Source organism: Dama dama, chromosome 9 (assembly GCF_033118175.1).
Source record: "Dama dama isolate Ldn47 chromosome 9, ASM3311817v1, whole genome shotgun sequence".
Lineage (NCBI taxonomy): Eukaryota > Metazoa > Chordata > Mammalia > Artiodactyla > Cervidae > Dama > Dama dama.
In genome coordinates, this window is record NC_083689.1 from 107,956,580 (window position 1) to 107,979,497 (window position 22,918).

At 38.9% G+C, this 22,918-nt stretch overlaps 1 protein-coding gene across 4 annotated transcripts in view; it reads left to right on the forward strand.

The window, feature by feature from the left end:
- Positions 1-22,918, forward strand: part of FER (FER tyrosine kinase) — a 442,861-nt gene that overhangs the window by 168,836 nt on the left and 251,107 nt on the right. The window lies entirely within an intron of this gene.

Genomic DNA, 22,918 nt, shown 5'->3' on the forward strand with positions numbered 1-22,918 from the left:
TTTGTACCTTTTAAGACTTAAGATGATTTATGGGTAATCTTTTGAATCTTTGTATGATTCTTAGAGCCCTGAAGCTGATTTTTATAAATTCTAGACATTAATCTTTTGGTTCTGTAAATTATCTTGTTCCTACCTAGTCATTGTAGGGAAGAGATCAAATGATGTGATTGAAATTGCAAGATTGAATGTAAGAATTAGTATTCTGGATGAGAACTTACTATTGCCCTTGCAAAAGTTATTTAACCACTTCAACTTCGGCTTTCTAATCTACGCAGTGGGGCTAAGAGGGCCTGCTCCGTGGCGTTAGAGACGGTTAGATGTACAGAGGACTGCGTGGACAGAGCGCATGGTGTGCAGCACACAGTTTGTGCTCAGTAAATCTTACCTACTGTCAGTGTTAGAGCCGCGTTCTAAGCATGTCATTATTTTCTCCACAGTGACCTCAAGCAGTGTGTTAGGACTGTCCTCTTGAACATAGCCCCTAAAATTTTAGCAGTAGAGATGTTATTCTCAGTTTTATTCAAGTACTTGACAGTACTTAAAATCATTTGGCTTCTCACTGAACTACTTTGAAATGTACCATTACATTTATAGGCACTGAATGAAGCATTTCTGATATGGGGGTCCGACCTTTCCTGTATCTATATTCAAAGGCCTCTTCCCTATCTTAGTTTTTATCTTTAGTGGAAAAAAATAGATAATTTTATCTGTCTGATGTTTTGTAGTTTTCAGTCATGTCTAACGTTTTGCCATTCCAGTCCCCAGTGCCTCTGTGTGTGTGTGTGTGTGTGTGTGTATGTGTATGCTCTTACTAGCAGCATTCTTTAGACTTATAATTATTTTAAAAATTTACTGGTCTTTTCATGTTTTTATTACATTCTTGAGATATGGTATTCAAAATAGTGCATGTTTTGGGGTGTAAATGAGCAACATTTTTATACTAAATGTTCTAAATTTGAATGCAGTCTTTGTTTCTATGTAACATTTCTACTTTAATGCCATTAGAGCCTTTTCTCCTCACCTCACACTAAGTTTCTGACTGAGAATGCCCAGCGCTGGCTGACTTTGTGGATGCGATCTAAGCCAGGTGTCATGTAGAAAAGGGAGTCAGCTTCGTCATCAGACATGTGTCATGAGTTGTGTCGTCTCACCGCTGATCTCCATTTTTCTCAACTATCATGAAGTGAAAAGCTTGAAGTAGAAAAATAGCTAGCTTGGAAGATTCCTTCTAATACCATTTCTATATAAATCATGAAAAAGATCTGATAGAATAAAGACTATGGCCCAGTAATTTTATACTTATTTCCAGTGTAAATTTTTTTTCTACATGCCCTATATGTGTAAACTTATATTGATCAACTTATTTTTTTGATTAGTGGTTGGTTGCCTTTGAAATTCCTTTCTTCTTTGCTGGCACCTTATTATTGGAAACAATACTGGATCCAAAAATGTGAAAACCATGTGTGCTAATTAGTGTGAAAATAGATGCTAGCAAAGCAAATAAAAAGTTAGCTACTGTTCCAGCTACTGCACTGTAAATGAATAAAAAGGTCCTGTGACCTTGCTGCTGCTGAGCTGTGCATATTGCTCTATAGTTTTTGGAGTAATCAGGGTTCCTGTTGAGAAAAATTGTCTTTGAGACTGCAGCTGTACTTCTAATAGTGCATTTGAGGGCACAATGTTGTTTTGGTCTGAGATAAGTGTCTAAAACCTGGAGTGGAAAGACAACAATAAAAATGCATGTGTGCATACTTTAATCTCACTGTATAGAATTTATGAGAATAATGCAACTTTTTGACCAGTTTTCCTGATTAATAGAATTCATGTAAGCTTGTTTTTTTGTTGTTGTTGTTGTGTTTTTGATGTTCAGGGCAGCTGATGATCACTTTATGAGGTAAATATTCAGTGACTCTCTGTTAGCTGTGCATTAGTTTCCTAGGACTGCTATCACAAATGACCACAAACTTGGTGGCTTAAAAACAGCATGGATTTATTCTCTCACAATTCTAGAGGCCAGAAGTTAAAAATCAAGGTGTCCCCAGAGTTGGATCCTTCTGAGTAAGAATGCCTCCCTCCAAGCTTCTGGTGGGGAGCTGCTGGCAAACCCCAGCATTTCTTGACCTGTGGGCACGTAGTGCCAGTCTCTGTCCCCTTCTTCACACCACCCTTTCTTCTGTGTGTTTTCCTTTCCCATTTGTCTTCTTGTGAGAAAGCTTATCTTTGGATTCCGGACCAGCATGGACAATCCAGGTCAATTTCACTTTGAAATCCTTGATTATATCTGCAGAAACTCCTTTTCCAAGAAGGGTCCCATTTATAGGTTCTGGGTGGATATGTCTTTGGCTGGGTGCGGGGATCTGGGGCGGCGGCGGGGAGCTCACATCCAGCCCATTATAGCTGTGTATGTATTCTCTTTAATTATCAGAATTTTCAAAAGTTGAAGCTTTGGTTGTGGGCAAGACCCTTAACTTTGAGAGAAGCTGGTTCTTTTGACCTTTTATTCAAATATTTTTTGAGTACCTATTCTGTGAGCCCCAGAAATATTAAGTAAATTACCCAAGGTCATGTGGTTGAGTAGCTGAAATGTTAATCCAGCTTTGATACTGATTTTTTTGCTGTTAATCACTGTGCTGCTGTGTCTGGAGTAGTTTTTGCCAGCCCCTGACCTCATGCTTCCCAAGAACTCTCTTCCAAATCCCTCAGAAAGGAATATTGTTTGAATTTTGGTCAATAAATGTCTACTAGATTGCTACGAAGATACAATAAACAGAGGATTTTCTGGCCTCAAAATACAGATGAAGACCCTTGATTTTAGTTCTGGTTTTGACTTTAACTCAGACTTGAACCAGAAACATCTTTGAGCTTCTGGTGAAACAAAATTACTTTTATGGTACCTCCCAGTTGGGAAATGTTATGGCTGTTTTTTAAAAGATTTTTCTCTAATTATGCCTGTAGAAGTTTGGAAGTAGAATGCTTTGCATGTTAGAATGTATACTTTTATGAGATAGAACTTTTCCTGTGTTTTGATTATGACAGCAGCAGGATATTTGTTTAACTCATTATTGGATGCTAGGAACTTTGCTTAGTCCCTTCTGTGCCGCATTTAATCCTTATAGTAGCACTGTTAGATGAACTATTGTTATTCCTAATAGGCAGTACTATTGTTATCCTCAAGGCATAGAGAAGGAAATTGATGAAGAGTTAGGCAACTTGTCCAAAGTCACGTGGATTGGAAGTAGAGAGATCGCGTGTGAACCCCATTCAGTCTGACTGTGTAACTGTTCCCTTAACATCTGCTCAAGTCGTCTCTCTTGTGTAGCTTCTATAATTTTAAGTGAGGTAATAGGAGTCGCGCATTATGGTCCATGGGCTGCATCTGGCCTGCTGTCCCTATTTGGGTGGCCTGTGAGCTAAGCGTTGTTTTTATATTTTTATTTATTTTTCATTGGTTGATGATTGGTTTACAGTACTGGTTCAGTTTCTGTCATGCATCAGCATGAATTATCCGTAGGTGTACATATGTCCCCTCCCTCCTGGGCCTCCCTCCCACCCCCTGCCCATTCCCACCCCTCTGGGTTATTCCAGAGTGACCTCTGGAATACAGGGTCACACAGCAAACCCACCTTGGCTGTCTGTTGACATAGGTTAGTGTATATGCTTCCGTGCTACTCTCTCCATTCATCTCACCTTCTCCCTCTTCTCCTCCAAAATGATTGAAAAAATATCAAAAGAAGGACTACTTCCTGTTATGTAAAATTCATATGAAATTCAGGTTTCAGTGTGTGTAAATAAAGCTTTATTGGAACACAGGCTTGCTAATTTTTTTGGCATATTGTCTGTAGCTGCTTTCATAATACAGCACTACATACATTGGCCTAGCTGGGTAGTGGTGACAGATACCATATGGGCCAGGAACCTAAAATATCTCTTGCCTAGCCCTTTACAGAAAAATGTGCCAGCCAATATAATATCTCTGATAATTATTATTTTTACCTTTTTACTGCTTTTATGGCAAAAACATTAACTTCTTTTAGGTTTCTTTTTCAAAAAGGCAGGTTCTAAATAGTTTTAGATTTTTAACATTTGTTTTTAATATTATATGCCATAATAAATATTTGTCAGGAGCTGGGGAATGGTAGTGAATATTTGCGTGCTAAGTTGCTTCAGTCATGTCTCTGCGCAACTCTGTGGACTGTAGCCTTCCAGGCCCCTCTGTCCATGGGGTTCTCCAGGCAAGAACACTGGAGTGGATTGCCATGTCCTCCTCCAGGGGATCTTGCTGACCCAGGGATTGAACTCACATCTCTTAGGTCTCTTGGATCAGCAGGCAGGTTCTTTACTGCTAGCGCCACCTGGGAAGCCCCAGTAAATATTTAGGAAATTATATAATTGGGAATTGTATGTAAAAATATATTTGTAGGTGTATTAATAATAGTTTGTAAATTATCATAGAATATTATGTCAGCTTCATAATGAAATGTATAAGATTATAGTAAATATTTTTATACTTGAGGTAATTGTATGTAGTAGAATATCCCTTGTTATTTTGATGACTTGTCTTTAATTATTTATATTTGAGAAGCACTTCCCCTCTAGCACAGCAGGCTTCCCTGGTGGCTCATATGGAAAATAATCTGCCTGCAATGCAGGAGACCTGGCTTTAATCCCTGCATCAGGAAGATCCTCTGGAGAAGGGAATGGCAGCTTACTCCAGTAGTTTGAGAAGAGTCACATTCTTCACTGGTATACCTAGTTTACGCTTTGTATGAAGAATGTAAAAATATTGTTTAAATTTCAAGTGAAACTTGTATTTTCTTAAATGTAATATATGTACTAGAATAGTCCAGTTAGCTCATCAAGAATAGGCATCCCATACAGATTTCTCATTTAAATCTGCGTTAAATGTCTTATTTAAGAGAACTACATGTTGCAGTTCTGGTGAAGTTACATTCTTGTATGTATCTATCAGATGATTCTTAATGAGCTGGTACCTGCCTGTTGAAGGCAGAAGTATGAAATTGTAATAGTTGTCATCTAGATAGCCACATGAAATTTAATTCATGTACTTGTACATGGACTATATAAGGGTTGTTTATATAAAACAATGGTTTTATATAAGCGTTTATATAAGCATTGTTTATATAAAAGCAAAACTGGTTAAGAAAGCATTGTCTTTACACTCTTAAGTATTCTGGTTAGTATTAGGCTAAATGATTAGAGTTATACCTGTGTAACCTATTTTGTTTCATTAATCTCTCTTCGTCATGCATTTCAAAATCATGAGTTCTCGTTGGTTTTTTACACCTAATATTATCTGAGTAGTATTGCTTTTTGTTAAAGTTAGAAGAATTTCAGGATAAACTTTATAATCAAAGTTATTTATAGCAGATTTGAATCTTTCAAAATACAGTTTTATTTAAATTTAGTTTTTCAAGAGTCTTTACCCGTGAGATGATTCAGTGTGCTTGAGTACTTTGCTGGTTGAATTGTGTTCATTGGCTGATGTAGTTTTTATTATACTTTCTACTTGTTCACTCTTGTGTAAAAGCTTTAAAATAATGAGAAGTATGTATAATGTGCCAGCCAGTATTGAATTTATGTATTTTGATTTTTCTTTAAAATCTTTTTCAGATAATGGTATTTTTGTAATTCAAATGAATGGACTTCTGAGGAATAATTTTTACAAGTAAACATAAGTAAATGGTAGAACAAATATCTATACATTAAATTGTAGGGACTGAGTTAAAACACCTTGTTCTGGTACAGAGATTATTACTTTATGTAATAGCTTTGGAACTCTATCTCAGAAGACTATTAGAAAACATATTTCAATGTAAGATTTTAGAGACAATTTCTCTTGTTAACCTTTGCAAAATAATCATTATAGTTTATAACATAGTTATTAGCTTATATCAATGCATTTAGATACTATAATACAGGTTTTAATTGAAGCTCAAAGTGTAATAACTTATTTTAAGCCATAAAATAAATATGAATTTTCTAAAGTCAGAAAGAACTTAGGTATACTGAATTTCATGTTAGGAATTTGGACAAGCCAGGGATAAGAAAGAGACTTAAGACATCTACTTGAATTAAAACTTTCCATCCAAAGAGAGAGAAGAAATTGAAGATGACCAAGGAAAAGAATTTCAAAAGAGTTATAGATAACTCTTGGTTTAGTTTAGAATCAGCCCTTGATTATCTACTTTGTAAGTTTTTTATGAAATCATTTGTGTTTATCACATAACTAAATATCATGGTGCTATATGGAGATAACCCTGTTAAGAGTCCATAGAAATATACCGGTGAATCTGAAAATGTGTGTATTTTATTTCTGGACCACCTTGAAATGCTAATACAGATATTACCCATGCTCCTATCTTGCTTCAGTCAAATGTTTCCTAGCAAATGTTCCCTATCTGTAACAGAAAACCATAGTACCTATCTGATAAAGTTGTTGTGAGGATTATATGTAAGGCTTTTTAAAAGTCTGTTTAAACGTTTATATTAATATTCAGTTCAGTTCAGTCGCTCAGTCGTGTCCGACTCTTTGCGACCCCATGAATCGCAGCACGCCAGGCCTCCCTGTCCATCACAAACTCCCGGAGTTTACTCAAACTCATGCCCATCAAGTCGGTGATGCCATCCAGCCATCTCATCCTCTGTCGTCCCCTTCTCCTCCTGCCCCCAATCCCTCCCAGCATCAGGGTCTCTTCCAGTGAGTCAACTCTTCATATGAGGTGGCCAAAGTATTGGAGTTTCAGCTTCAGCATCATTCCTTCCAATGAACACCCAGGACTTATCTCCTTCAGGATGGATTGGTTGGATTAATATTAGCTTTGATTATATTTACTTTAATGACCACCATCCTTATTATTATTCTGTTAATGAGCATATTTAAACTTATCTTGATTTGTTTATTACTGTTTTGAAGACTTTGGATTTAAAAAATATATCCATATAAAATGGTCAAACATTTATCCTGCCTTTTCTGTATTAACTGTTTAGTTCAGTTCAGTCGCTCAGTCTTGTCTGACTCTTTGTAACTCCAGGGACTGCAGCACGCCAGGCCTCCCTGTCCAGCACCAACTCCCAGAGTTTACTAAAACTCATGTCCATTGAGTCGGTGATGCCATCCAGCCATCTCATCCTCTGTTGTCTCCTCCTCCTGCCTTCAGTCTTCCCAGCATCAGGGTCTTTTCAAATGAGTCAGTTCTTCGCATAAGGTGGCCAAAGTATTGGAGTTTCAGCTTTAGCATCAGTTCTTCCAATGAATATTCAGGGCTGATTTCCTTTAGGATAGACTGGTTAGATCTCCTTGCAGTCCAAGGGGCTCTTAAGAGTCTTCTCCAACACCACAGTTCAAAAGCATCATTTCTTCGGCGCTCAGCTTTCTTTATAGTCCAACTCTCACGTCTTTACATGACTAATGGAAAAACCATAGGCTTGACTAGACGGAACTTTGTTGACAAAGTAATGTCTCTGCTTTTTAATATGCTGTCTAGGTTGGTCATAACTTTCCATCCAAGGAGTAATTAAGGATGAACTGTTGCCAGATAATAATAATGGTTAACCAAATATTTGATGGGGGATGCATCTTTTTATAGAAGTATTCCAACTAATAAATGGGAAACAAATGATAGGATTTGAACACCACCATTTACAATGCCTGTGAACTAGTAGATGTAAACGCTGAGCATCAGTCTCTGCTGACATCACAATGAGAGAACCAGACGTTATTTCCTGGTACATGCCACCATGCTCTCACTGAAGATGTTGAATCCAAGTCTGATCTAGCCTCTCATCCCAGCTGCTAATTTGCAGAAAAAAGGACAGAGCACATGCCAGACTGCCCCTGGAGTGTGAAATCATGCAAACCCACGCTGTGGAACCCTGAATCTATGGCTGGGTCTTCATTTATTTATTTATTTATTTTTTGGCTGGGTCTTTAAACAGCCAAATTGAAAGTAAAATATAGGGACAGAGAGGGAACTTATTGATTAAAAGGTGCTTAAAGATACCTTAAATAAAGTTTAAAAAATGGTCAAAACCAAAACTATCTTGTTTAGGGATGCACACCAAAGAGTAAAAATAATGTAAGTGTGTGGTTTATTATGGACACCAGGATAGTGGAAGCATACAGGTGGTTGTGACTGGGGTGTGTCACCCGGAAGCCTTCTGCAGTATTTAGCAAAGTTCTATTTCTTGACTTGGGTTATGATTACAAGGGCATATATATTTCTTGTGTTTGATTTTCAGTTTTTTAATGGTAGAAAAAGCTGAGATAGTTTAATTGTCCTAATCAAAATACTTGGAAATTCTCTCCTCTATCTACCAAATCTAACTTATGTAGTAAAATTGATAGAGAATATATTTACTGATTCACCAGATTTTGTGTATGTGTGTGACTATGTGTTGTGGATGTGTATACTCGTGTGTGTGTGTGTGTGTGTGTGTGTGTGTGTGTGTGTGTGTGTGTGTACTCTGTGACAGGCACTGTTCTGATTTTCTATTCCTATGTAACAGATCACTGCAAAACTTGAAGGCTTAAAACACCCAGTCATTTTATTTGCTCATGAGTCTCTGTTTGGGAAGAATTCAATGCGGAAGGCTTATCTCTCTTCCATGTGCCATAACTGGAACAGTTGGACTAGACGCCTTCAGATCCATCTCCTAAGTGGTTCACTCCCATGATTTGCAGTTTGGGTGCTGCTGGCTCCAGGCTCAGCCAAGCTCTGTTTATCTCCTTGTGGGCCTGTCTGTGGGCTGCTTGAGGTTTGTTACAGCTTGAGGTGGCCAGGTTCCAGAGTATGTGTTCTGAGGAAAGCAGAAGGAAGCTGGTTGTGGGACCTGGGTTCAGAAGTGTCCCTTTCACCATAGTCACGTACTCACCCAGAGTCTCAAGAGGAGAGGACATATGCCTCACTTCTCAAAGAAAGTGGAGCCAGAGTCTTTATGGTAAGAAGGGCACCTGTGATGGAGATAACTGTTGAGGCCATTTTGGGAGGTTCAGTGTGCCACACGCACTGTCTCACCGTTGAATACAGAGCTGAGTGAGATTAAGTCCTTGTCTGTAAGGAGCTCAGAGTTGAGTGAAAGACAAGTTAACAGATCATTATGACAAGGGTATGGTGAGTTCGATGAGGGTAAAGCCTCGGTGCCATCGCAGAGCATAAGACGATGCCCTAGATTTAGAGTGCCAGCTCTCAAGGTGAAGGTCTGCTTTGTGTCTGAAGAAGACACAAGAGATGGGCAGCCCAGAAGACAAAAAATTGGAGTAGTTTTTCAGGAAAAGGAAGAATCATCATATGTTACTTGGGTAAGCAAAAATATAGTGCATTCTAAATCTTCAGCATTTATATATGACCGCATTATGGATATGAAAAGTTAAGTGGAGAGAAGTGAGGTTGGATAAGTATGTCGGAGCTTATACTATGGAAAAACCTTTGTGTGTAAACTGGGGTTTTCTTGTGACCACCGTGCAGGAACCATTCAAGACAGTAAGCTGCAGAGTGAACCGATCTGGCTTACCTTTTCACACAGAGGACTCTGGGGGTTTTGTACCGGATAGGAGCAAAGAACTATCCAGGCCAGGAAGGCTGGTGCTGAACTAAGTCATATCAGGGAGCACGGAAAGAAAGGGGCTGGTGTTTAAATGTCTTTGTTTTTGTCTGTGCGGTGCAGTGTGCAGGATCTTAGTTCCTTGACCAGGGATTGAGCCTGTGACCCCTGCGGTGGAGGCATGGAACCCCTGGACTTCCAGGGAGTCCCTGGGGCCAGTTCTGGAGGTATTTCATAGATACAGATTTCAGAATTTGGTAACTGATTGGAGATGGATATGAGGGAGGAAGGACTACCAAGATTTCCCTCCAGAGTTCTGCCTTGGGAGTTCTGTCGTCGGTGGTGCTTGCCGCAAAAGATAAGGGTCGTCGGAACAGAAGTACAACAGATTGGACCGGGTGAAGGATGGTGAGTGCTAGTTGAGGTCAGCCTGCAATGCGGCTTTTGGGAATCCTCAGCATGCAGTTTATAAGTGAAGTGATGGAGATAACTGTGTTTGACTGTGGGGCGGGAGAGAGGAGGACCACAGAGGGAATGTTGAGTGACTGGTGTTGAGGGCCAGGCAGAGACGAGGGATGGGTAATAAGGGCGTCCTGAGTGGCGCATTGGGGAAGAATCTGCCTGCCGTGCAGGAGACACATTGGGGAGGGCTGGGAAGATCCGCTGTGTAGGGAATGGCGAGCCATTCCAGTGTACGCTGGGAAACTGCATGAGCGGAGGAGCCTACGTCCACGGGTCACAGGGAGTCAGACGTGACTGAGCACTGTCAGACACACACACACACACACACACACACGAATGAGGTGCATCAACCAGACAGAGTAACCTGGCAGGCTACAGCCCGTGGGGTCGCAGGCAGTCAGACGTGACTGAGCACACACACACAGAGACACACACACACGCGCGTGTGCACAAGGATGAGGTGGACCAGACAGACCGGGGAAAACCAGAGACGGCGGTGTTCCTGGTCCCAGGGAGGAGAGGGGCATCGTCAGAAGGGAGGACCACAGTGCCCAGAGGTCTGGCAGCGCTGAGGTCGAACGGGGGGCGAGGGCAAGTTCAGTGACGTATGGGGCGGGTAGGTAACAAGGCACATGGGGAGATGGGCGTGTGGTTGATCTTTTTTCCTTTTTCTATCCACACTTTCAGGTGGCTGAGTTTCAGAGGGAGGAAACGCAGCGTAGTGATCTGTGGAAAGGGAGAGTGTTTTAGTTGTACCACTGTCCACGTGTTGAGGTTGATCATTGTGGGTGTCATTGATCTGTCATCCATTGATACAGTACTTCCTAATTATCTGCTGCCCTTATATAATTTTCCTCCATTAACTCATCTGTTTTATTTTATCACCTGAAGCAAAAAGAACGTAGGCTAGGGTACTTTTCATAATGCTTTCATATTGCTGCTGGTGGGTTATTTCATTGTTTGTATTTTATTTTTTAATGAGAGGAAAATTCCAAACTCCTTTTTAGAATTAAAAAAAAAACTTTTTAGTGAGATAATCTTTTTTCTTTATCCTTTGATAAAGAGGATTATTGTTTAATTAAGATTTATCCTTTATTGAGTTATTTCTCTTGGTATTATTTCAAATGAAAATATTATGTTTCTGTCAGTCAGTTCTGTAGATATTATTGAGTAGCACTGATAAAAATTGGGTTTTTGATTGGAATGAAGTATAGCTATGCAAAAGTATTCTGAATTAGAAATAATGCAAATTAATTGTGCAATTTCAGTTACTTCTATGGCCAAGGAAATCATTGATATTTTAGTCCTATATTGAAGATTAGAAAAAGCAATACCTGTCTTCTTTCAGCTTCATATCTGTTAGAGATAAAGTTCTTTATGCTCTTTGAATTTTAAATGTGAATTGTGAGCTTATCATGAATTAAGCAAGTTTAAAATTCTTTCTGAGGGGTAAATTTTGTCTTCTGAGAAGCTTGTTTGAATATGGCTAAATGGCATTTTGAGGCTCTGGAAAAAATTTTTGCTGTGTCTAAGGCCATGAAAGTATGATTAGAATCAAACACACCTATACAGTATTATTCTAGTTCTCTTGTATATATATTATATATAATATATATATATATACACACACACAAACACACACATATATATATATATACACATATGTATATATATATATATCTTTCTGCTGAGCTTGCCATGTGCCTTTGAGCATAGCTATTCATGTTAAATTAGACCTAGATAGACTGTAAACCACTTCCTCTTCTCCTTACCCATCCTGAGAAGTTGTGAATTTATCTAAGTACTACCAGACTTTATATATATTTGTATCAGCTTTCCTCCCCTTTTATAGGAAAAATTTCTTCTCTATAAACTATTTTGAATCTCAGATGAAACACATTGAAGCTACTTATAAGATAGGAAGTTAATGCTTGGCAAGGAGAAAATATTTCGAATATATATCTTGAAATAGGAATGCCAGTTTGAGAAATGAAGATAGTGAAGAAAATCAAGGTGCCTTTAAAAGCTGTGCTTTCCAAGATATGTAGGTCATACAAACCTAGGGAAGTTTACTCAAGACAGTTGACATTCACTTTGGCCATTATCTTAATAAAATACAGCCTCTCAATTTTTAGGGCCGCCACTTCCAATTGAACCAATCACTTTTTGCCTCTACTTGTATAATAAGATAGGATACAATCAGAGCCAAAAGAATGTTGTGGGATGAGAAATCCATCAGGAATAAAAATTTAAACACCGTTCATAACTTTTCAGGTACTTTTATTAGAATCTTCATGACGTTTTGCTCTGAATGAGGTAACTACAGGAAACCTTCCTGGAGAGGCTTTTTTTTTTTTTCTTTTTTTTTTGAGGGCTTAGTCAACTCTGTATTCAGTGCTATAGAGTTTTTTCCTCAAGCTGCTAGTATTTCTGGACTATACTTTCTTTGTCATAATCTTGTCTATGAACATTTCCAATAGGTATAAACTAAGGTATCCTCTATAAAGACAGAGATAAACAATGCTAGTTATAAAATCCATGGAGAACTCAGTAGGAATAAGGGGATTTAGGGAATGTTCAGATTCTCATATCTCTAAACTTTTTCTCCAATGTAATAATTTTGCATAATAAAAATATAATTTTAATTATTTAGAATTATTGTACCATTATGTACATTGTGTTCATATATACCATTATGTACTTTAATAACTTTGTGAGACCATTGGTACAGTTAGTTGGTGAATACCCACTCTTATTTTTCAAATGAGAAATTGTGGCTTGTATGGTGACACCTAATCAGAGTTCTTCCTGATTTACAAGGATGGTATTTGGAGCTGCACATTGCGTATTCTAGGCTAGTAGTTTGGTGTCTCTTTTTCTTATTGATTCTGCTGTGCCTGTTGCTTAGTGGTGAAACAGTGAATGAATTTCTGAAAATACCAGTAAATATCATTGGTGCTTTATTAATTTAAACAGATTAATACCTGTTACTTAGGGATAGAGACTTGGTCCCAAGATTCCTAGCTGACATAGATAACTCTTTTAGGGATTTTTTTTTCTTTTGTGAAGAGCGTGCAGTAGCTGGAGCAGAGTGTGTGGTTAAGGGAAAGGCTCATCCTCTCCTCTCTTCATTTCTCTCTTTTTCCTCCTTTCTTTCCTCCTAACTCTTCTTGTTTCCCTATGAGAGCAACTTAGATATGAAAGTCGATGGGGCAGTACGTCACAGAGAGGTCTGTTAGGTTTTTTAAAGGTGTAAAGTCCTTGGGAGGGCAGAAAGGCAGGAAGTACAAGCAGAGTGGTCATCCTTGGTGGGGGAGAGACAGCTCCATGTGTCCACATGGGGACGGGATTAGAATGGAGGGAAAGGAATACGTTTGTGGGTGTGAAAAGGGACACTGAAGGGGTTTCTGCCTTGTAGTTTCTTCCTAAAGACGCAGGGGAGGGTAGATCAGGGTGGTTTTAGACACAGAAAGTAGGAGAGGGTTGACAGTGGAAGTGGGAGAGTTAAGAAGTGCGTTGACCAGTGAGATGTCATCATACGTCAGATATTTAGGGCCCATTTGAAGTGATAATCATGTGATTTTCTCAGCAGTGGTGGGTTGCCAAATGTTCGCTCAGAGAGAGCAGAAAGTTAGATCCGTTGATGGTTGGGGTTTGCCGTGTGGGGACGACTTAAGAGACAGGAGAGCAGGGGGTTAGGATATGGCAGGTTCACTCAGAGAGAGCAGAAAGTTAGGTCCGTCCACGGTTGGGGTTTGCCGTGTGGGGACAACTTAAGAGACAGGAGAGCAGGGGGTTAGGATATGGCAGGAGCCGGTGGAGTGCTGTGTCATGCCGTCTCAGTCAGGAAAGGAGAAGAAAAGAGAAGGGGATGGAGTGGAGGAAATCAGGAGACTCAAAGCCGTAGGGCTGCAGTGAAGTTGAAAAATAGTTTTAGTGGAACTAGTTAAAAGCACGCCAGTGGGGTAGGTGCTTGTGGCCAGAAAGAGACAAACTGGAATTCGTTAATTTGGACCTGTTACGTGTGAGGATAATGTCCAGGAAAAAACCATGAGTGATATAAAGTGGAGGAGAATGTTTTCTCGCCTACTGCCTTTAATGAAATCCTCATGACATCATTTCTTAAGGTGAATTTTGTAGAATAATATTTCCTCCAAAAAAAGCACATTACTGAGGCTCTGAGACATTTGCATTTAAGAAATCTGCTTAAATTTGTTTAACTGAGCAGTTCTAAAATCCATGCAATTACTAAACCTTTTGCAGTGTAATGTCTACTAACAACTACCTACACCAGGGTTTTCAACAACACACTGGGCAGTTATTTTGTGTGTCGTGTGCTGAAACTGTTCAACTAATAGGAATTGGTAAGAAGGATCACCACAACACAGTAAATGTTTATTTTGCAAAGAATTTTTACATTAATGTTAATGTGTTTCAATATTAAAATATTCATTTTCCTGTTAGAAGTGAACATGTCTAAAACGTTAAAAATGTTAGTGCACTATTTTGTTAGTGACAATTGTGGTAGTTGTAATTATTTACTAGTAATCTTTAATTACTCATGGATATTCTAAGAGAGCCTACTGTATTTGTTCCATAATAGCAGTCGACTATGGCAGATGAGTTAAAGCAAAAAAGGGAGTTTGTCCACTCAGATTTCTGGATCTGTCCAGACGTTCAGAGCCGAGTCGTCAAGCACTAGCCTTCGTTTCTCAGCTGTCCCTTTTATCGTATCGACTTCAGTCTTAGGCAGGCGGTACCACTGTGCGGTAGTGTGGTGTTTTCTCAGGGGGGCTGAGGTGAGGCAAATGCTTAGAGCCTAGTTTACTGCTTTCTAAAACAGGTTTCCCAGTTGGATTTTATTTGCTGATAATGGAAGTGTAACATTATACATACCACATTCCTTTCTTTAAAATTTGTCATTTTCTCTTTTTTAAATCAGGATTTTCTTTTGAGTCCTGCTGTTTCTTATTTCATTCTAGTAAAGTCTTGACTGAGGCCTTGAAACTTGAAATGTTCTCAGTTCCAGTTACAAAAGGAGCTCTGAACAGATAAGAGGATTATTGATACATGTGTGGTATGAGACTATCAAACAGTATGTTTCCATTCATGAAACTTCTCAGATAAAGTTGGAAACTTAAAACCGTTTACAAAAGTGAAATATGTTACATAGAAGTCTTCATAGTATCCTTGTAAGGTCTGCAGCAAATACAAGACCAATAAACTTCATCTCCCTTACCACCCAAAGCAGTCAACAAAAGAAAACCAAAACAGAATAGCAATCAAAATCTTTGAGAAGTTGGACGTTAACCCTTTGAATAATTTTCTGAGAAATATAGTCTTTAAAGGCCTTTTGTGATAATTGACTGCTTTAGAAAATAGTTAAATTCAAGTCTGTGACTTTTTGATAAATTAGTGACTTCTTTGTCATACTGAAGACCCTTAAAGTATGTCATTTTGTTTTCTTGGTTTGTGAATAAAGATAAATAAAATGATGACTAGTAGGTTACTTATCAGAAAATAAGGTACAAAATAATAGTTAAAAAAAGACACATCAGAGATCTGAGGACAGAAAGAAACCTAAATGAACCAAAGTCCAGAAAGTGACAAGCTTTCTTAGGGAAAAAAAAAAGACCTATGATTTCCTCCATCCTTGGTGGAGCTGGTGACAATGAGAAAGTTCCACTGAAAGGAATAAGGAGAAATCAACTGAACAAGCTTTAAGCACACTGGTGAGAGCAGTGTGTAGGCTGGCGGGCCAGATTAGAATCTGGGGGAGCCCTCCCTGCAGAGTGAGGAACTTCTGTTCTGCTCACGTCTTCGCCGAACTCAGCAGGGAACCAGAGATGGGCGCTTGAGAAGGATATTCCGAGTGGCATCCTCCTCATGTGTGAAAAGGGATGCAGTATTGTCTGGGGAGGGGGTGGCTGTTTGAGGTTAGAGGTAGGAGTACTGAGCCCTCTGGGTTTTTACTGACGAAAGAATGGAGGAGCCCTCTCTCAGATGGATTCTCTGCAGGGCATTGTGGGTCTTCACAGAGCTCGGAGCAGTGGCCTCCTGAAGGCTGGAGAAGAAGGTAGAAGGTTCTCGTAGATATAAAGGAGCAGGTGAGCCTGGGGAGGAAAGAGCTCCCCAGAGCCCACCTTCTGCCCCCTGCACCCCCCTTAAAGAGCCTGCTAGAATCCTGCCACGGTTCAGATTCCACCTGGAGCTGAAGAAAAACTTGATCTAGCCCCAGATATTTGAAGCTGGTGATGAATTAATTCAAACCAAAGTAGTAGCAGAGGACAAGCCCAGCTTATTAACTACAACCCCAATTCTAGCATCCTGAAAGAAAAAAAAGGAGTATGTGTGCCTCTTTCTTGAGGTAAATATATAGAATTCAGATTCTACTTTTTTTTTTTAATAGAAGCCATCTGTTAAAGAAAGAGTGTATGGCCACTAAAAAGTTAGACATGTGACCCACAGCTCAAAATAAGCAGACTTAGAGATGGCCCTGGTATTGGAATTATCGGTGTCTTTACTATAGCTTATGAAAATGCTTAGGGGTCTAAGAAAAGATATACAATGTGTGTGAAAAGATATACAGTGTGTATGGAGCAGTTCAGCAGCAATGTGGATGCTATAAAAATGGAAATTCTAGAATGAAAAATTTATCAGAACTGAGAAATTCATTAGCTGGACTTGTGGGTAGACTGGACACAGGAAAATTGCAGTGAGCTGTGAAGACAGTTGATAGAGAGTATTTAGAATGAAGCAAAAAGATAAAAATATACAACCGAGTATTTGAGATCATGGGGTAATATCAAAAGGACTAACATACGTGTATAAAAATTAGAATTTAAGAAAGGGGAGAGAGAGAGAGAGAGATGGGAGTAGAAACATATTTGAACAGACAGTGGTTAAGTATTTTTCAACACTTTCAATCCAGAAGTCCAGGAAATTTAACAGACCTCAAGAAGAATAGTTAAAAGAAAAATTTACATGTACCTATATCCTAGTTGATTAGAACGCAATCAGAAAAAAGGAAGCATTATGTACAGGAGAATAATGATGTGAATTCTAGCTGAATTCATACCAGAAACAATGGAGACCAGAACACAAAGTGCTGGAAGAAAAGAAAAAAACAAAAAAGCCTCAACTTTGACTTCTGTCTTCAGTGAAAGTATCCTTAAAAAAATGAAGGCAAGCAGCAGTTTACAGTCACTGGATGTTTATAATCAGAAAAACAGAAACAATGAGTGTGGGAGGATGTGAAAAATTTAGAAGCCTCGAACATTGTTGGTGGGAATGTAAAATGGGTCAGCCAGTTTGGCAGCTCCTCTGAAAGTTAAGTATAGAATTGCCATCAGTTCGGTCAGTCCAGTCGCTCAGTCGTCTCCGACTGTTTGCGACCCCATGGACCGCAGCACGCCAGGCCTCCCTGTCCATCACCAAGTTTACTCAAACTCATGTCCATTAAGTCGGTGGTGCCATCCAACCATCTCATCCTCTGTTGTCCCCTTCTCCTCCTGCCCTCAGTCTTCCCCAGCATCAGGGTCTTTTTAAATGAGTCAGCTTTTTGCATCAGGTGGCCAGAGTACTGACTGGAGTTTCAGCTTCAGCATCAGTCCTTCCAATGAATATTTAGGACTGATCTTCTTTAGGATAAACTGGTTGGGTCTGCCACATGACCCAGCAATTCCATTCCTAGATAAATCCCCAAAAGAGTTGAAAACAGATACTTAAGTATGTATGTATGTATGAATGTTCATTACCGCACTATTCACAACAGCCAAAAGATGGCAACTGCCCACATGCCCTTGTCAGTATTAGTAAAACCCAAATAATAGTAGCTAATGTTTATAAGTTCTCACTGTGACATGGGAGAGAGAGGGAGGAGAGAAGGGAAACGGGAGGCAAAGAGGGAAGAGGAAGAGAGAGAAGGAAGTTGCTGGGAGAGGCACGTGCCACTTACCCAGCTAATGACAAAGGGATGGTTTTGGCCTGATCAAAACAGTGTGTTAAATACAGTAATGAGCTTAGGAGTTAGTGAGGGTGAGGCTGAAGTTGGTAAAGTGCTTTGATTACTAGAGATAGGGACCTCTAATGAAGTAATATTTTCCTTCTCCACATATTCTATACATTATAATGTATACGTTTTATAATGTATTAGTTTAAGCAAAGGGGATAAATGTATGGTCCTATTATTATGTCCCTTAATTATTTTAATAGCAGAATTTCAGTTAAGATGTCTTGATAATTTAATTCATAATAGTGTACTTTTTCAAATTACTGAAATGTACAGTTGCTTACTGAGCAAAATCTATCAGTCCTTAAATTGAGTCAGTGAGGTCCTCAAAGGAAACTGCTTTGTGTGTATCTGGCACTTCTGGATACTTTATAAAAGGAAGTATAATACATATTTGTTCCTACATTTGAGAAAAGCCCCATGGGACACGAATTATGTTTAGATATTGAACAGGAAGGGAGCTGATTATACCCTGATGCTTGGAATTTGTTTCCCTAGAGAAGAAGTCATCTTATTTAAGAAGATACAGAGTCAGGAAAGCAGGCAGTATGATAGGGAGTTTTACAACCTAGGTTTCATTGCACTCCATTCTATTATACCATAAATTTCTTTAGCATTGTTATTTTAAGACAAAATCTTAATCATTCAACCGTTCCTTTTGTGCATTTAGTTTCCTATTTCATTATTTCAAAATGTGAAAATGCTTGATTTAGCAAGGGGGTTGTCTTTCTTCTTTGGGGGGTTTCCCTTGTGGCTCAGCTGGTAAAGAATCCACCTGCAATGTGGGAGACCTGTGTTTGATCCCTGGGTTGGAAAGATCCCCTGGAGAAGGGACAGGCTGCCCACTCCAGTATCCTTGGGCCTTCCTGGTGGCTCAGCTGATAAAGAATCTGCCTGCAATATGGAAGACCTGGGTTTGATCCCTGGGTTAGGAAGGTCCTCGGGAGAAGGGAAAGGCTACCCACTCCAGTAATCTGGCCTGGAGAATTTCATGGACTGTGTAGTCCATGGGGTCGCAAAGAGTTGGACACAACTGAGCGACTTTCACTTTCACTGTCTTTCCTTTAATAAATATTCTTAATATGCAAGCATCCAAGAAAAACAGTGTGACAAACGAGTTTCCCAGGCAGTGAATACTTCTAAAATGATTTGTCTTCTGTAAGAACCCAATTGCTTGAATAAATCATTTAGAAACTGTTTTAATGCTTAAATTCTGTACTGCAATGGGAGTAGAAACTGTGTATCCTTCATTCTCTCCAGCAGATCAACATCTGCAAAAGCCTAAGGTATTTGTTTATTTATAAATGCATTCCTTTTATGAAGGACTTATTGATATTTGCAGTGTTTCATTTAGATTATGGAGTTATCAACAGTTTAGAATTTTTTTTCGAGAGACAATCTTCTCTAGCATTGTAATTTCCCCGCAGCTATTCCTCACAAAATCACTCCAAATTTCATGGCTGCTTTGCATAAGAAGTCCCAGAGATATTTGGCACACAGCCTGGAGGTTGAGAGTGAATATTGTGAATATTATCTTTTTCTTGAATCTTACTGCCTGCTGATTTGAATAAACATCTGACTGTTCCTACAGGGACAAATAATCACTTTCATTGTTCCTTCTAAGAATGTTATTTGATTGAGTTTATTTACAGAAGTCTATGAGAAATAATACATGGTTACTGCTTCAATGAGCTATTATTAACCGAAAAGTGTTCTGGAGTCACCTCTCTCCATAGTTCTTTCCCCCTTCCTGTCTGGGGACAAGTTCTGAGGGCACCTCAGGCAGGTTGTGACTGAGTCCCCCAAGGGGAGTAACTCTGGTTGCCAGGCTGATACAGTGGAACTCTTCTGTGAGAGCATCGTTAGTGATCAGTGCAGTGCAGATGACTGGGGAGTTAAGCAATGGTCACAGAATTTTCGAGATGAAAATTTTTGTCTAGTCCTTGTGCTGATATGGAAACCTAAGAGCCAGAGTAGTTAAGTGGTTTGCCCAAATTTATACTCTTTTTCTCTTCTGATATCAATAATCTTATTCTTTCTACCTTAGTGTCTCCTTTAAGAGCCTTGCTTTGAGACCTGTTAAATGCTTGTTAGTTCAAGTTGTTTATTTGTAATTTACTTTGACATCTATATAGACTGTCATTTGGAAGAACTGTTAATTTTTGTCGGTCACTCCGGTTAGCAAAACCTCAATACTTGCCTTTTATATCTTTGCCTTTGGACAGGAGGTGAAGGTAACTTGAGAGCCTATTTTACTATAATTTGAGAGTTTCAGTGAAGAGTGATTTGGAAACTGGATAGGTTTGGTTTTACTTGAACTATAATTAAGATATTATTTCTTTCAGAATATTTTGAAAGATTTATCATAGATAGGCTTTTAATTATTATGGAAGTCTCTTAGTTATTATATATATGTATACATATTGAGAGATATTGAGAAACTGCTTTAATTTTAATGTAATGAAAAGCTGTTCTTAAGTGAGATGTGAAACTGATACTGCGTCTATTCTTTCAAGATAGCTTTATAGCTGTACTGTAGAATTTTTATAGGCTACTCATCATAATATTATTTCATAACATCAAATATTACTTCATCACATTGCCTCTCCTTTCCCCCCTTCACTGGCCCGCAGCTGTCTCCACTCTGAGGGACTTTTAGCCAGAATTGATCCCTGTTTACTTGGAGAAATCTCTTTACCTTGTTAAATCATCATCAGCCTTGACAGGCCTACAGGCAAAATTAGATGCTTTGTCTATGGTAATTGAAGAGAAACTTTTTAATTATTAAAGTAGCCATTTATTCATTGATACAATAATCAGCATAATCTGATGTATTGTTAGGTGGATTATTTAAAGTTGATATGTAATGCTACATTGACCAGAAATTCTTTCGGTAAAAGAATTTCACGTTTTATTTGTGGAAATCTGGGCACCGACTGAGCTGACACTGGTTAAAATGTTTTATAAACTCTATTCGCATTTGATTATTCCTGTATAAAACTTAAAGTCTATTTATTGCTTCTAATAATACATTTTTTAAGATCACGTTATTTGAGGAGTGTTTTTAAATGAAAGGGTGCTTTCATTGATCATATTCCTTTGAATACAGACTGTATTATGCTTTGTAACTTGATATAAGAGAAGTGATTTTTTTATTCCACACCTGGACCTATCTACTAGTCTTACCTAGTTAGTAATAGCTTTTTAAGAAAATGTTTCTCTTTAGTATTATTAAGGGGCTTGGGGAGAAATTGTTCTCTTTACTTCTGTAGGCTTTGATGCCCAAGATGTAACTTGAGGAGAGTTATTTTTACCATGACAGAGAATATTGCTATAAACATATGCAAATAAAATACTTTCTAATACTTAAATCTCTCCATTGAATTTTCTGCTTTCTGCATAACCCCTCATGTAATTTTTGGTTCTGTTCTCATAGTACTCCTACATTGGGATTCTACTCTCTTTAGTATTTTAAGAGCATTGACTAAATTGATCTCCAAAGATTCTTTTAAAGTATTAGTAGGCATATGTTTGTAGAATAATAAAAGCTAATAGTACCACAACTTGTAGAATGACAGCAAATAACCTGTCAATAAGCAAGTGGAGAGACAAAGGTTAAATTTCAGGAAATATGATGTTTACCAGGTAGCATGTGATGAAAAATATTTACTATGTAAAGAGACATACTGTACTCTAGGTATTGGAGACAAAGTGTCAATTGAAAAAAAAAAAAAACACATGGCCTACAGCTTGGGAATTATGTTTTATTGATGGGCTTGTTGAAGACTTAAGCCCAGAGACAGCCTCTCAGGTAGGTCTCAAGAGATTGCGCCAAAAAGGTGAGGGAGGAGTCATAACAGATAGGAATTTGCAACCAGCCAGGTAGTTGGAACATCATTAGATCACTGCTAATTAAAGTAAACCAGACATCTCAAGTTAAGGAATGTAGTACTTTTCTGCGTGTGGGAAGATGCAGGAGTCTGGCTCCCTAAAATCGTCCCTTTGACGTGCACCTAAAGTATCGAGGGCCAGTGTCCATTTTCTTCTCCATCCTGAATCCTCTCAGGGTGAGCAGTTGAAGCAGCTGCAGGGGCTGATGGCGCGATGCCTTGGCATCCTTTGTTTACTGACGTGGCAGGAAGCTGTTTATCTATGAGAGGAAACAGAAGATGTTATTTGTGGCCTGCTCTAGTTATTTTTCCACCGATGAGTAAAGTCGAGCATCACTGCTGTCGGAAGACGTGGAAATCCAGAACTCGGCACTATGATACCTCGTTCTCTGCTGCCAGCAGTTGAACTGTAGTTATTATTGGAACGTTAATCAGTGCATTTATTACCCTCCCACATGCTTTGCTGTCTTTCTTCTTACCTCCAGGCTCTCAGTTTTGTTTTCCTTCCTTCTCTTCTTTCCTAACTTCTCCCATCACCTGTGTTTGTAGAACGGACCTAAGGATTTGAAATTTTAAGGAAGAGTTTCCTTCCGTTGTGGTATGTGATCCGCAGAAATGCATCCCGTAGCAAGTAGTGGCCTGGATGTGCTCCCCTTAGCAGTAGAGCTGCTGCCCCTGCCCGCTTGATTTACCTTCTCCTGTTCTGTTGCCATTGTCCTCATCATCATGTCAGTCTCTGGGAATCCTCCACGCTGCTCAAGTGAAATTCACTGTTTAGAAACACGTTCTGTACAACTCTCCTCCTGCTCCGTCCACTCCCGTTTTTTTCCTTGAAAATCCCTCACAACTGTCAGAAATTTTCTGTGTTAGACTGATTCCTTCTAGTTTGTGTCTTTTTTTTCTTCCCCTGTGTGCTAATGCCTGTGTTTCTGTGGGTTTTCTTTGCATTTCTTGTTTTCTCTTATCTCATGAATTCCTATTTCTTATTTTTTTC